The sequence below is a fragment of the Pocillopora damicornis genome, chromosome 1, assembly GCF_964200805.1.
Source record: "Pocillopora damicornis chromosome 1, jaPocDami1.2, whole genome shotgun sequence".
In the NCBI taxonomy this organism is placed as follows: Eukaryota; Metazoa; Cnidaria; class Anthozoa; order Scleractinia; family Pocilloporidae; genus Pocillopora; species Pocillopora damicornis.
The window spans coordinates 27,674,982-27,689,587 of record NC_142670.1 but is presented as its reverse complement, the minus strand read 5'-3'; the positions used below and the strand labels follow the sequence as shown (position 1 = coordinate 27,689,587).

Below are 14,606 nucleotides of genomic sequence, written 5' to 3'. Positions count from 1 at the left end.
TGAAATGTATTTGAATTCACAGGGGTCTCTCTGTGAAATTCAAACGAGCTAGAACCCGCTTTATATTACTACTATATTACTATGGGCGTTTCTTCGTTTTGACTAGGTAGCATTCACTGGGTAGTTGATGGTGGAAAGTGCTTAATTTTCATCGGTCGCTTAACTGTCCCATTTGACCTGTCAAATTACAGGTGTTTGTAATCAGACACGTAAAGTCGGACAGTTTGGATCTGAAACAGTCAATTAAGCCACAAATTAGGCCTGTTAATAACCACTTGACATATTGGTGAAATTTTTAGTTGACACTGGTAGAATGATAATCGTAAGCCTTTATGATGAAACCCGAAGCCAAGCGTATTTGTGCTCATTATTTATTTAAAATCTTAGCATGCCTACGGCAGGAAACGTGAGTAGGAAAAGTACAAAAAAAAAGAGCGACAACTTATGAATAAACTCAAAATAAAGAAAAATATTTTCTTTAACGATGCATAGCTTTACAAGCATTTAAAAAACGACAAGGCTGCTTCTAAAGAGTGGAAATAAATATTGATCCACACGACTAAATTTATACAAACAACATGACAAATTACTTGACACAAATTAAGTAACAATACACAACGATTACTGTCACATCACTGTTTTTCTTTTCTTTTCTTTTCTTTCCCCTTTTTTTTTTGTTTTTTTTTTTTTTGTTTCTTTTTTTTTGTTTTTTTTTTTGATGCAGATGATGTTTTTTTGGATCTACTCTGACCTTCTTAAGAAAGTATCTCTGGAAAAGCGGTGCGGTCGATTTTGCTTGAGACACGGATTTCGCTCATTTATTGTGTGTTGTAAGACATTCATATGTACGTATACTAAAACCACAATCTGTTTGATCGGATCTCTTTATTTTTCAGAGTTTTACGGAAATTCAATTTCACTCGAGCGAAGGCCTGTCGTGACACTTTTGAAGACTTTAATTTAAGACAACTTCGGAGGTCAATTTACGAAAAACTACGGTGCTCAGCAAAAAAAAAAAATGCCCCAGCCACGTATATTAACTCTATCTTATCTATCGAGGCGACTTTCGTGAACAACACGTTTCAATCAAGCAAACAGGAAGACTTGAATGACACATTATCGGTTCGCTTAAGTCACACACGCGAAAACCGATCAAATTCAAGGTAAATCTTTGAAAAAGTGAGGCGTTCATAACTGATTCAACTAAAACAGCTAGGAAGTAGGTGCCATAGAAAAGGTAACTACAGAAAAAAAACTTTGCGGCCCGACCTTTACAAAAAATTTATAACTCCGTGAACTTACCTAATTTTCGGCAATCTCCAAATTTGGCCGCCATTCTGAGGGACTAGTCAACATGAAGCGTAGCAGATATAAATCAAGCAGGTAGATCTAAAACCGTCAGAAGTACATACGAAAGCAATTCAAATGAACTTTACTTTCAATTCAAGCGGCAAAATTTGAAATTGTTCGTTAAACTTACCATTCCTACATCCCCATGCGACCATTTCTTCCAACAATTCAAACACTACAACAAGTGTTTGAATTCCCCTCATCGATTCAACCGTGAAATACACCACTTTCGTAATGGCCGTGGTGCGCGAGACTGGTAATTACTTAAACATGAAACCGAGTTCAGAAAGGCCACGCTTGAGGACAACGCTGTAAACAAAAGGTCCACCAAGGTTGAATAGGTGATCTGTCTTGACTCGATTCGGTCGAATTATTTACAAGAAGAGGAAGTGCCGACTCATTGTTATGTTTCAGAATGTACGAAGAAATGCTACCGGATAGACGATGGGACAAAAGTGTCTTATTTTTAATTTCCGACCGAGAACCCGTTAAGAAGAAATGCCTCTACGCGATAAGAAGAGACGAAGGAAAGCACTTCAAGGTAACTGAAGATACAAAGATATGCTCCCAGCATTTCAGGAAAGGTTATATTAGAAATGTCTCGCGGTCAAAAATGAATTAAGAGATGGAGTTGTCCCTTCTGTGTTCATGGATTTGAACATCGCCACGCAAAGGAAAGAAGCCGGCGGAAAGAAACTTCGCGCTGACAGCTTCGAAAAAGTGCATCACGAAAATTGTCCACCCCTGCTGTTGTTCTTGAAGAATTATCAAATGAATCGTGAAACGAATTATCATACGAAATGGTCCCAGATCTACCAGATTGTAGCTTAAAAGTCGAAGACGAAACACAAACTGACAAACACTTAAAATATAAATATTTATCAATCATTGATCTTGCCTCATCTGACATATGGTTTGGCGGCTTGGGGTCAAGCTGCCAAAACCCATTTAAAAAAAATCCTCGTGCTTCAAAAACGAGCCCTTCGTTTGATATACTTTTCTGAACCTAGAGCCCATTCTGTGCCTTTATTTATTTCCTCGAAAATTCTACCCCTACAAATGTTATATGCTGAAAAAGTATCTTCTATAATGTTTGACGTTTCCTGCATGAATGCTCCGTCTAACATCTGTGATTTCTTCACTAAAGCTAATTCAAAGCACAGGCATGAGACTAGGTTTTCTTCGTCTGGAAATTATTATGTTCAAACTTCAAGACTGAATCTAAATCAAGATTCTTTTTCCAGGTTTGGAGCTAAACTTTGGAACGCAATTCCTTACGAATTTCGTCAACTCTCCAAAGGAGCTTTTAAGAAAAATTTTCATGACTTTTTGCTCTCGATAATGGAAGCAGAGGACGATTATGTTGAAGTGCCCATTCTCCTACAAAAAATGGCAAATTCTGCATCCTCGACTCAATGTATATAATTGATAGTTCTGTTAGTAGTAAATTTGATTGTAATATCATTCTGTAAGACTATATATTTTGTAACTTTAGCTTGTTTTGTTTTTTTTTTCAGTAGTTCTTACTTATCCAGATAGTTTATTTAGTTACTTTACAATTATTATATTATCTGTTATGACTTCTGTAACCTTTCCTCTCCGCCTGCCTCGTCTAGCTTTTGCTATTTGCGGGTGGAGATGGCAAAATGATTTGCATGAAATAAAGTATAGTGTGTGATTTTACCGAGCAGGAGGCCTACTTGAGAGAAATTATTGACAACAATAACAAGAAGATTCATAAATTCGAACAGGAAATTGAGGAACTTAAGCGCCAACTGCAAGATACCCAGCGGCAACGTGATGCTTTTAATAAAAGATAGTTTAACTTTGAAAACTGTAAGTCAAAAGATTCCAATGCTGCTTTTTATACTAAATTTCAAAGCTAGGAGACTTAAATGGCTGTTTTTGAGTATCTTTATCATTTCCTACTGGCGGTCAAAAACTGACAAAATCACTGAGTCTGATTACAGTGAAAGCAGACTACTAACAAAAAAGGGGAGAGCTAGATCTTTAAGGGCCCTTAATGAATTTTTTATAGTCATGTGTAGACTATGGCAAGGATTCCCAGAGGACTATCTAGCTTAATTATTTAATGTATCAGCATCCACAGTAAGTAGAATATTTGTCACATGGGTCAATTTTGTGTTCTTTAAGTTTGGACAAATAAACATTTGGCCCACTAGAAAAGTAATTGATACAATGCCCAAATCTTTTAAGGGAAGGTACAAATCTACAAGAGTCATAATTGACTGTACTGAGGTTATATGTCAAATGCCAAGCAGCTTGAAGTTGAATTGAGAACTTTTCAGTGCTTACAAAAATCACACAACTTTAAGAGGTTTGGATGGTATTTCTCCCAGTGGAGCAGTGACATTCAGAAGTCAACTGTATACAGGTTTTATCTCCGATCGGGAAATTGTGAGATAGAGTGGATTCTTAAATCTACCATTTGACGACAAAGACTCCATAATGGCAGATAAGGGATTCATAGTAAAGGATTTGTTGCCTTTGGGAGTCAGTTTAAATTTGCCACCCTTTCTTGGGGCATCTTCTCAGATAGCTGTAGAAGATGTGGTAAAAACACAGGAAATTGCAAGTTTATGGATACATGTTGAACCTGCCTTTAACAAGAAATTTTCACATCTGGGACAGAGTTGTTCCACTACATCAAATAGGGATTGTAAACCAGATGTGGGCAGTGTGTGCATTCTGTTGTAATGCACAACCTAACATAATATCAGGGGCTACAAATTGGGCATTAAGATAAAGAAAACATTTTCCCCTCTGTTCTGACTATTTATCGCAAGGTTTACATCATAATTGAGTGACTTCTATTCTGTCTGTAAAGACCATGTTGTCTATGTTGTATTCAAATTATCTTTGGTGCAAAATGTTTAAACCAGTTTGGTTTTAATTTTCCTTTGTATTCTTTAGCATACTTTGAAACAAAGGAGATTAAAAATCAAACTGGTTGGAAAAATTTCAACCCACAACAAATTGAAGCTAAAAAACAATAAGAATTTATTCATCTAAGGTATTAATTCCCAGTCAACAAGTAAATTCACGACAATTAAGAATATTTGAATGTAGAAGCTTGGTATTAAAAATTCCGTTGGAAAAAACAGAGATGTCATAACAAAATAGCTTTTGCAGGAAAACTGTGGATGACAGGGTCAACCAGATGTAGCTGTCCACAAGACTTCACAATCACTGTTGTTATTTGCCGGACAAAATCAATTGAAAAGCTTTGCTTACGCAAACTTAATAAAATATTCAAAGTAATAAGAAAGCAGTTTCTACCCTTGTTCGGCCCAGAAACTAAGTTTCGTATGTAGTCATGCACTCGCTTCACCGCGTCTCCACAACATTTAAGCCAAAATTTAATCTCTGAGGTTTTTAACTCCTCAGGTTTTCTTCTGAGAAGAGAAGCGCTAGGTATATCGTTTTCCGTAAGAAATGTCGGATTTTGAAATATCAGAAGTGCTCGCCATAACAAACGAAGAGAGACGCGACACGATAGTTTTGCCTTTCAGACCTCGTTTTCATGCAACTCGATCCAGGACTCTCGCGATGTCTGCCATTATGAAAGTCGTGTATATGATAGAATTTATTTTTAGCCCATCGAATACGTAGGATTTAGTTAAAAACTTCTAGATGCAGTCATATTAGTTTTAGATAGAAATGATTTATACATTTCATAGTGAAAATTTTCAATTGTCAGTTAGCCAGTTTTCGCGATGACTTTTCTAGGTTTCTTATCAGTTAATGGGGCCACAAAGGTATACATGTTGGTTTTGTTTGGGCGTGATTGTCTTCAAATACTCGTTTTCAAAGATTCACCACTGCTCTCATCAAATGTGGTGTCATTTTCGATTGTAAGAAAATATTTCAAAGCGTGTGCTTTTCTAGATGAAGACTCTGCTGGTATAGTGTACGTTGGGTTTGTCCTATTTAAATTCATTTTTATTCCACACCTAATAAACTGTTGATGCCAACTTTACTATGGTAGATGTAGGCCAAGAAGATAGCATCACAAGTCAGTTTATTTACAACATTTCAAAACTGTTGCCTGTGAGCTTCTCAAGGCGTTTTTCTCTCTTGCAGGCATCCCATCCATCTGGGGTTGTGCTTTCCTCCTCAGAAATTCAAAGAGCTCAGGTTTGTTGCTTATTTATTCATTTGTTATATATTTTTATTTATTCTTTCATTCCTTTCTTCCCTAAATTCTCACCTCTGTATTTCCTTTGCTTGGTCTTTCAGTCTTATTACTGGCTAATTCGTTCTATTTTTGACCAAGGCTATTGAATTGTAACCGCTTTGGTATTGTGGCAACTTTCTTTATTAAAAAAGTAGCGTTTCATGGCAAAATTAGAGTCAAAGTGCAACTGTTGTCTGTTGCGATACTGCAGGAAAAGCCTCAGGCTAATGGAAAACTTCAGTCCTCGGTGGACGTGGATTCACTTCACGTGCGTAGGAAGAAATTATATGTTACTCTTCTAGAAATTGAATGGTGTTCGGCAAAGTGTGGTTTGTCCACCATAAACAGAGTGCTCGCCTAACAGTTTTCATCGAATCCCAATGCAAAAGTCACTTTGTTTGCTCCTCCATTTAGATGCGAATGTAAGGAAAAACACAAAGCAGAAGCATTTAAATGTGGTATTAATATTGAGGAAGCAGATGGAAAAATGTCAAACTCCACAGACCCCCTCGGCTGGTTGGCGTTTCCCCCGGAGAAACTCCGCATAGACGTGGTTATCGGTCATGATTGGAAGCTTGGGTGGCAGGCAGAGGAGATCAGAAGAAGCCACCTCTGTAAATGGGTACAGATGGTCCACACATATCCTGAAGAACTTGCCATGCACAAAATCTGCGACAAACCTCTCTCCAGAGGTGAAGATAAGCATGTGTCGGAAGTGTCCTTGTGTGAAAAGGCCGACCTTGTTGTTACCATGGGACCCAAATTACAGGAAGCTATTGCTAAGTCCCTCCGACCTTGCGAAGAAGAAAAAACTGTGTTGTCAATAACACCAGGTGTCTTTTTCTGAATTTAAGTGTGTGAAAACCACTGTTGCTGATTTGGAGAAGTTTTACATTTTAGTTTTTGGCCGTTGTGATCCAAAGGATTTGTCCATAAAGGGCTATGATATTGCGGCAAAGGCCGTGGCTATTTTGCGTCATAGATCATATCACCTTACCATCATTGGTGCAAACACTGACAATCAAAAAGAACTTGTTGATATTTTAGTCAAAGTTTTGTAAAGATCGGGAATTTTTAATCAAATCGTTGCTGGAGTTTGATCTCGTTCTCATGCCATCAAGAACAGAAGGGTTTGGTTTAACTGCCCTTGAGGCATCATCTGCCGGTATTCCCATTCTTGTGAGTGGAAACTCGGGATTTGCTGAAGCATTGAAGAAAGTGGAGTTTGGTGAATTGTATATTGTAGAAGACTTTAAAGATGCTAATGAATGGGCAAAAAAAATCGAATCCACTCGACAGAAGGAACGGCGATTGAGACTTAAAGAGATTCGACAAGTACGAAAATTCTATGAAGAGAAGTACAGCTGGGAGATTCAGAGTCAAGACCTTGTGGCGACAATGTCAAACATGGTTTTTGGTATGATCTAGTTTGTTTTTTGTCTGTTTGTTCGGCAGGAAGGATACATGCAACACAGAACGAATCAGATTGTTCAGTCTAATTCTTTCATACTGTTGCTTTTTGTGACACAAGGGAGTAACAATAGTGATTGAGATTTGTTTTACTTACTTACTTCATGTAATAGTGTAGTTCGATCGATCATCGTTTGATTGAACACTCTACACAATCAGTGTGCACAAACCGGACTAAGTGTACACAAACTGTACACAATCAGTGTACACAAACCGGACTAAGTACATTCGACGGACAACAACCTTTCACTTGACTCTGATGATGACTTCCACTCAGGTTGTCGAAACGTCAGTCACCACTACTGACAACAGTCCTTCTCAGGACTACACTCAACCGGAAGATCAAACTATATTATTACATGTTACCCCCAGGTTCAAAACATTTACTGTATTACTTAATTCAAGTGCCCTCTACCTGAAGTGAAAAAGAAAATTGCTATTCCAACCATGGTTACATGAAATTCTCCATCACCTTATACATTAATCAGCTCACGTTGTCTTTTGCCGTCGTAATTCCTTTTAAGTCCTCAAAACCGCACTTGCTACTCCACCTCCATTGCTTTCTCCCACTGGACTAGAATAACCTCAATAATATTAATTCGTTCTCCTTGTTCTCTAGCTGAACCCTTGAGTCCAAAATTGGAAGAAGTGACGACGAACACCAGATGGAATGCACTCATTGTGGTGGGCGTAGTTGGAGGCCTTCTGGCCGCATTCATTTCTCTCCTGCTCCATAGAGGGTGGATTGGTTCCTGAAGTGTTCTGACTTTTGACTTTTGGTTTTAAGATTAAGAGTTTGATTAACACTTCTTTGAGGAATTAGTTGCATAGATTTTGTAATTATTTTTTCCTAAAAGGAACTAAAAAGCTGGAGAAAGCTAAGCCGTAAACAGATACATAACTAGTTGAACTCCCAGAAACAGCAAACAAGAGGTCCGCAACATGTCTTACGGTAGCGTTAAACGCATTTTAAATGATGCTTCTGGAATTTTTCATAGTTCTTACGTACGAAAATTTTACATAAAATTTCACACTGGTTTATGATCAAGGCAGAAGATCTTTCATGCTTCATTCACAAAGACAATTCTGCGCAGTTTTCTATGTCATTTGATTTGTTTTCTGTGAAACGAAGCTGAAAGTAGAAAGTCAGAAGATAGTGTAATAATTTTATCATGTTTGAAAAAGAAAAAAGAGACATACATTCATACATGACGGTACAACATGTAGCAATACAGTAGTTGGAAGTACTAAAACTATATTATCCCTTTTAGAGCACAAGAACGTTAAAACCGCAAAAGTTTCACAGCATTTGTATCAATTTTGTTTAGGCTCAAAAATACTTAATGGTTTACATCATATGCAACAAACTATTTAATTTGAAACACTAAAAGTAGGGAAAAAAACTTAGAGAAGAGAAATAAGATGTACATCCCCGTTTCTGGAGTTGTGACAGCAGAGGTGACACAAATTATAATAGCAAAAATACTAAAGAATTTTGTTGAATGCCTACCCAACTATTTTGTTCTGTTCCTCTCTATTCTCCGAGGGTTCCCAATAGGGTTCTTGAATTCCGCGATCCCGACTAAAATTTTTTCTCAATCCCGTAATCCCGACGGTTTATTCCGGTCAATCCCGGTCACACAACTATGTATTAGTCCAGTACCTAACCTAAGGAGGGCCTTTCCGGGCTAGCCGGACTTCAGAACAAGACAGGCAAGTTTCGGCCTTGCCTATATGTGGGTGATGACTTTCTCAACCAGCATTGATCTGTTGAAGTCTATGGTCACCGTAAGGCGTAAGTTTAAAATAATGGTATCGTTCATTTTACAAGTTTTCAAAGTTTTGCCCGAGTAATGTACGCTGGTCACGGTAACGACTTCCCTCCGTCAAAACTTAGATCACGGACAAACATATTAGTACAGACAGGTAGGCATCAAAGAAAAAATAACAATAAAGAACAATTAACTGAAAACAATGCTGCTACTGAAGCAAATAATTCTTACGAAGCGGGAACCTCTTCCGAGGTGAAAAACAGCCTCTCGTTCCAAGGAATGTTGTCATCATCACGAGGGAAATCTTACTCTAATATTCTATCCTCCTCTTCGTCTTGTTTCCCGTTGTTTTCTTGCTGCTCCTGGAAGTCAGAGCGTTTGAGGCTAGTTCCAGCTCTAGTCATTGTTGTTTTCTGTCTGACAAAGCGCTGACGCACTACTGCAACAACTGTTTACGCCCAGTCCCTCATCTACTGTATGCTCTGTGGTGCCACCGGTACAGGTAGCAGCGATTAAATTGCTGATATGGCCGATAGCATCACGGTAAGTTCAAGTACAGGATACCAGGAATTTGGATTTGTAAAATAGTACGCCGCTCAATGGATTTTCCTCTTTAAGCCTTCTTTGGCTGCATTTCCAAAGTTTTTTAGATAATTTAACATCGTGAAAAGTTTACCTTCGGGATGCAAAAAGTGCAGTGTCAGGCAACTCGACAGGTTAAGAGTGTCATAAAGGCATAATTCTGAGACTTGCTGGAGGTTTTTCAAGGCCATTAAACATTTAAAAAAACTCAGCAATCTGACATGCCCCGTTGCCCTATGGGCCATTGAGGGTATTTGTAAATTGGCAACTTCGCTTCTGATATAATTTTCATTCCCGCGCAATAACAGCCCAACCACCGCCTTTTCGCCTCGTGCTTTTCATGGACTGAGAATATAAATTTCTTCATAAATTCTTGTCAACGGACATCCCGGCTCTTGGTTCATTTGAGTGATTTTTTCCCGAATCCCGCTCCTCAAAATCGCCGATTCCTCCCGTTTATAAAAGCAATCCCGCATCTCGCTTCCTACTTACTTTAAATTCCTGGATCCCGGCCTGTAAAAGTGTCCAATCTCGGATCCCGAAAAACCTATTGGGGACCTTCATCTCCCTTCTCTCATTAATCAGTTGTAATTTGGTTTTTAAGCTTATGTTTCCCATTGTTAATTTCATAAAACACGGAAAACGAAGGCAACTTTCAAATCATAATTTAAGTCCTGCTTAGGAAAAACTACGTTATTTTTAAAAGGGAGGGGGTGTTGGAAGGGTAGAAGGCCGACAAAACTAAAACTTAACAATCAGATCCTGGGTATGGGCATATAGCGACAATAATGCGTCCATCGATGGTCGGTGGAATCCCTGCTACCATCCAGATATCTTCTTGATGGATTTGCGCGCTGAGTATCAGCTTGCCACCTTTGGTGTATATTTCCACAGTTAGGAGGTCTTTCTCTGCATCAGCACTCACGATTATGACTTGTGCACCTGTTCGATGAAATGCAAGCTTAGCCGGACCATACCCATGTAAACGTTCCAGTTCAAACTTGGTCGGACGGTTGCCGTATTCACTGAAATGTGAACACAGGGATCTTCTGTGTCCACCACCATAACACGACCATCTTTAGCAACACTGATATCCCACGGATTTTCCAGTATTCCTTCTCCAAAACAGCAAACAAACTCTCCGTCATTGTCATATTCCTCCAATGATGCTGGGACTTTCAATGCCAGTATATTCTGTATCACTGACTGAGAGTCCTATGTAATCGAATTCTTCCCTTAAGAGTGGCAAAGTTTAAATTTCATGATGAATATCCTAGGATTTCATTTTGGGAACTTTGGGGATGGAATATTCCTTTAAAAATCACAGGTGAAGAACCTAAGATAAATATATTTAGGTATTATAGCATTTCGCAAGTTTGATGTCGGAATCCGGTATAAATATTATTTTTTCCTACGCGTAGATTGGTTTTGAAATTCATGGCTGTAATTACCGCTCACGTTGTATGTGAAGTCTTACATGCCGCATTGTAAATACCAATGTCCACATAATGCCCTAACGTCGATTGCATTTACCCCTTCCTGCATGGCCTATCAAACTACGATAGTTTGCCGGGTGATGTCACTAAACTTCTGGAAAAATGGATAAGCCGGCAAGACTCGGCTGAATTACCCATGAACTACCCCCTTAATCTATCTTAGAGTTAACGTCTATTTAGTCACCAGAAGTTCATTGTAAAGGACAATAAAATGTCGATTAGCTTAGCCTATTGTGAGCACGCAGAATGTCAAGTGAAGTTCATCATGTTAGTGCACATAATTTTTCTTCCTGTGACAACTCGTTCTTTGTAATATTCAATAAAGTAGTTTGGTGGTTACTGGCATGTCGTCAATATGAGCATTCGCTTATCGCACGGACAGGCGGAGGCATATCAAACTCATGGGGTACAAATAGTCTTAACATGAATGTAGTGACCACGCCCACTTCAACACCCCACTCAAATCGAGTGTAATTTTCGAATGTTTTACCATCGTGCGGATTCTCTACGGAAAAAGCACTCCATGTACCTCTGAAATATTAAACTATAATATCGTGGCTTTCTATTTCGCTGATTTTCTAACTTGAAGGTAAAGTTTTTCCCTCGTCATTTTTACCTTTTCTCCGAGCGGTTGCGTGAAATTAACAAGGCGTTTTTGATCAAAACACGACCGAGCGAGGGGTCTCGGGCGATATCTCTTTTACGCAGGCGCAAATTAAAAATGTACAGAATCAAAAAGAGGAACAAATTTCCTTTGTTTTGATATGTAAAGTGTCGAACAAAAAGCAGATTTACCTTCGTCAAGTGGCGTTTCAAAACAGCTGTGTCTTCCTCCTTTTGATTTTTCCTGTTTTGTAAGCGTGAAAGCTGTAGGAGAGGGATCGGGAAACTCAGAAAGCGCTTCGGGAATTAATCTGCCATCGTTTACTTACAAGATAAACAAGTAAGATTTGTGAAGTTCGTTGAAGTATGAAGTCTAAATAAATGCCTTTTTAAAGCTTGTTTGATGGATTTTTCGTAAACTTCCCTGATTAATTTTTCGTTTCAGCTTACGAGTCTATACTATTTCAAAACAATATCAAGACGAAGACGGAGAACCATGAGTCGGTCCTTTCAACAATCGTAAACAAAGTGTTTGAGCAATCAGGTATACCAGGTGTAATAATCAATAGCCGCATATCAGAAGTCTTCAGAAAGAAAGTATTCTGCCTTCAGAAAGCTGTCAAGAAAGCTAATAATCGTGGCGGAAGGCAATTAAACGGGCCCTCGGTATCGATTTAATATCATATCGATCTCAATATCATACAGTTTTGTATCTTTCCTCCGTGGATTCGCCTTTCTAACGAGGGTGTATGTTGAGAATTCATTGCAAAATCGCTTTGTTTTTTTAATTTCCCTCTTTGACCTGTCCGCCATTTTGAAAATTCGTAACGGAGAGCATGCGCATTACGTGGGGTTAGTGGTTGCGTACACCTGGAACCGAGAAAAACAAATGTTCGTCGCACTGGGGAAAGAGTTTGATATGAGTATGCTTGGCTTGTAGGGGTCATAATTTTTTTAGCGACTGGCCAAGAAACGAAATATATATGACTTGCATTATCTCTCCGATCTCTTGCGCTCGCGGTAGACTAACTGCAGCACCAAAAAAGTGGATAAATGCATATATTAAAAAGGGCGAGTTATGGGACTAAACCGAATAGTAATATGGTTATCAGGCGGCATTTCGTTTTCAGAGCTCTGACGAAGGGCTAACGCTCGAAACGTTAGCCTTTTAACTCATTACGGTGTCCAATTTAATTTATATTTCCAAAATATTTTGCAAATCTGAAAAAATATTTAGAATCGATATCTAATAAACAAATCGCTTGTGAGAAGTTTGTCAAATCGAGGGAACAATTACAAATCCTTGTCACATTACAGCGTATCGTGTCGCACTAGGCTGCCCCAGGTCGACTTGGAGTCACTACGCAAACGGACTAAACTGCACTAAGTGTATTGCGCTGTTCTGCCACAAATGTGGAAATGAATTTGTGAGCAATGAGCTATTCTACCGTCGATGTGGAACATTAAGAAGACCAAACATACACAAAAGCCTAAAGGTCACGAACGTTTATTGCCTTTAATCGCAACGTTTCACCCGGCAGTCAAAAAATTGAAACAAATATTGATGGAACATTGGAGTCTGAGACACAATCAGCTCTTGCTGAAAACAATCTCTACAAAACCTCCGATCATCTCTTACAAAAAGGGAAAATTCCTTAAAGACATGCTTGTAAGAGCATAAATATAATATGAAGGCGATAATGCGATACGACCACTAAAGCTACATGGGGAGTCCATACCTGTCAGTCTGTCTTTACTTTTATTCTCACGGCTGGGCGCAAGTGTCACGTGGCAGAATGGTTTTCTCGATTTGCGGAAATTTTCTAGATTTAGGAGAGACTCTTGGATTGCAGACCGGGGACAGCGCTGTCTATTGCATTTGGAGGCGTTTTAACTTGAATGAGACCGAAATTTAGGCAACCTAAAGTATGATGAGCCCATGCAAGATTTACAGTGGAGCAGACGCGTATTTACGAAGTATCTCCACGAAAACAGAAGGAAAAAATCAAAACGATCTAAATCATCGAATGAATAATTTATCGATAAAAAAACTCACTTTTACCATTATCTGATGCAAGCTTATAAGTAAAAGTTTAAGAAACCTTATGGGTTATTTTCTTCGATTGGTCGACAGTTGAAGAATTCTTTTTATACAAAGACGCCTACAAGTTTTCGGAGATAAAAAGGGAATAAGGATTGAGACAATTATGATAGTTGACCATTTTCAAGCGAACTTAGTTATATCGCGGGGCCCATTTTTGTGCCAAAAAAAAAAATCCACGTCCAACAAACAAATGAATTTTAAAATGATAGGAATGCACTTTCGTTTAAAGCTCTCAAAACAAAAAATTTAATTGCGTGAGATGGGAACTATATGCCAGATAAAATTATAAAGCAATCAAAAATTTAGTGAGATAAGGGTCAATGATTATATTATATTATTTATAACTAATTAAAACATCACTATTACTAATATTATTTTTTACAGTATGATGATCATTCTATTTCGCGATAATGTTTCCGCAGCAACTATTTACTCAGCGCATCTTACAGATTTTTTTAGCTGCTTTCATTCCGTGAAAACGAATGTAACCACTTTGAAGAAAACTTCACAAAGAAAAGTCGCTAAAAAATAAGAAACTAAAAAACAAAAAAAAAGCAAAACGATGTAGGAAGATTTTCGGATAGATAAGGGAACACAAAAGCTTCTTCAAGAGAAGGGAGTTCGTTATATTCCTTTAGTTTTTCCTTTTAAATCTCGTGTGCCCCCAATCTTTTAAAATGTTCTATTACGGAATGTTATTGGTGACTTGGTTACTCGGAAAACGTCATCGACCTTAGTAAGACCCCGACACCCCGACAGACTATTTTCAAGAGTACAATTTACTTGCTCAATAAGAGTGGGGTGGGCGAGGGAAGTGTGAAAGCTGAGACGGCCGACCGCCCCAATTCAACTATAAAGAAACATTACAATTTGTGACCCCAATTTGTTGGTGGATGTGCTATTAACAACCGATTTTCATTTGTTGCCCACCCATCTTGTCGCTGTACTAAAACTTTCGATTTATGAATTGGTTAATCAATAAATCAATGAACCTCAGTTAATACTTTATTTACCATAAGTTAAAAAGTTAA

The 14,606-nt window shown here is 38.3% G+C and overlaps 2 protein-coding genes across 2 annotated transcripts in view; one reads left to right on the top strand and one right to left on the bottom strand.

The window, feature by feature from the left end:
* LOC149053057 (uncharacterized) overlaps nt 1-14,606 on the top strand; it is a 252,015-nt gene that overhangs the window by 37,785 nt on the left and 199,624 nt on the right. The window lies entirely within an intron of this gene.
* Nucleotides 14,569-14,606, bottom strand: part of LOC149053070 (ficolin-1-like) — a 12,147-nt gene continuing 12,109 nt past the window's right edge. The window contains exon 4 of the mRNA XM_089190913.1: nt 14,569-14,606. This exon is cut by the window's right edge and continues 1,133 nt beyond it. The gene's annotated coding sequence lies outside the window, so the exon portion shown is untranslated.